Here is a 2117-nt window from a genome sequence, read left to right as displayed (position 1 = left end):
ATATCCAAGAGGGGGGGACATGACACTAGCTGTAGCTCTCGGCCCAAGGATCAACCCAATGTGACCAGATTAACTCATGCTCAATCTACGCAGATGACCAGATTAACCCAATGTGACCAGATTAACTCATGCTTGATCTACGTAGATGAATGCTCAAGGGGCAACAAAAGACGCGACCACATTCGATTGCCCTAGGGACCTAACACCGCAATCCACCAAGAGTAGCCAGGCCATTGGACTAGCCGCCACTACTTCCAATCAGGCATCACAGCAGTCACAGCCCTTGGCTGTGACAATGCCCCTTGCAGAACGTGTCCTTAGCAGTTTACCTGTGAAGGAGGTGTTGCAACCAACTTCCTTGACAACTCCATCACTTCCAAAGTGCCTAAAGCCTAGGCTAGAGGAGTTAAACACATGGGAATTGGTTGAAGAGCTGGACTCTCCCAAAAGGGAGACAGTTGTACCCTCACAACCTGGCGAGGCTACTCAGTAGGCCATGGCTATGACCCATGAGGACACACTAGAGAAAGGAAATGCTGAGGCCCAACCACACTAGAGAAAGGAAATGCTGAGGCCCAACCAAGCACATCAACGGTTGACCTTGTCCAGGGTCCTGATTCATTGAGAGATGCACCTTCACTGACCAAGAAAAAGAGGTGAAACAATGAAAACAACAACAGTTGTAGGTGGTTGTGGACCCCAAGAACATTGAGACGAAGAGTGCTGGAGAGCTGATGAATAAAGCATCTAGTCCACCAATGAACCCATTGATGCCTCTCCTAATAGCGGTGAAACCTCAAACACATCTGTGTGCTTTGAAAAATCAAAGCAGTCGTTACCATCAATGGCTACTTGCAACACTCAATCCATCGACAATAGAGCTTGCATTGACCAATCAAGAGTGGACATAACACTGTCACAATAGGGTGACAAACCTATACCAGTCACACCCAAGGAGAACCATGACGCAATAACGAAGCCTCAGGAGAAACATGGAAACCCCAAGAGCCTAAGAAATCCTAGCATTGGCCAAACTTGCACGTCTAGGCCTGAGCCCTCAGCTATGCTAAAGCCCAGGTAAACTCCTAGAACCTTGCATGAGATAGCAACCGAGCAAGCCCTCTTTGAACATAGAAGTGTCACAGAGTGCTTAACTGAGTTGGATGCTAAGCTTAAAGTGTTCGTACGTGTCTATGTCCTGGCAAACATGCATGCATTCCCTAAAGAGAAGCTCGAAGAATACTTGCCATTTCCCTTATCTTGGGAAGAGCAAGAACATCTTGATGAGCACTATAATAGGCTCATGTATGAACGCACGCGACTCATCTCTGGTGAGGAAGCCGACAAACTGCGCTTAACTGTCACGTTCAATGATTCACTCTGCCAGCCAAATCTCTTAGAGATAGAGCAACTAAAGCGACTATCAGAGGGCCGAAGTCAATTTGAACAGTGTTGGTGTGAAAACCGCGTCGCAATGGCCAAACTAGGAGCACAGATCATGACAGTGTCAGAGGACCGATTGGCCAAATGGCGGTCTCAAAGAGACCCAACCTATGTGGCACCAACTTCCCTTCGAGTGCTGATTGCCATTCGGGGTATGGACTTAGCTGAACCTAGCCAATAGAACTCTCTGTTTGATAAGGTTCTCATTGAGGAGGAGTGACATGTTGCCAGTAGACTTGGACAAGGTTCCATGCTACTCGATGTTGCAAAATATCTATCGGTATTGAGTAAGCTGCCACGAGTACTGGATGCGTGTGCCACACTCCAGTACAATCCAGAGTTCTACAATTGACTTTTATCATCATGAAGTGACATGGATGCATGGATATGTATGTAAACAAACAATGAATTTTGTGACCCTGTATAGACACTATCAACACACACAAGCAATAATAGTCAAGTGCAGGGAGAAGAGTTGGGGTGGACAGGCTAAGCTTGTCAGGTCCTCCTCTCACCACATATTTAGAAGATTGGGTGACCATTTCCACCTCCGGGTGGAGGGCATGCACCCCTCATTACCACCATAGGAAGCCCTGACCAACATCTCTGATGGTGTAGACAGGGTGCAGTCCCTTTCTATACACCCTTTTTTCCTTTCCGGTCTATCCTTCCGA

The sequence above is a fragment of the Lygodium microphyllum genome, chromosome 28 (genome assembly GCF_053477565.2).
Source record: "Lygodium microphyllum isolate KBCC chromosome 28, Lygodium_microphyllum_v1.1.10, whole genome shotgun sequence".
NCBI classification, from domain to species: domain Eukaryota; kingdom Viridiplantae; phylum Streptophyta; class Polypodiopsida; order Schizaeales; family Lygodiaceae; genus Lygodium; species Lygodium microphyllum.
This window is presented reverse-complemented; position numbering follows the sequence as displayed.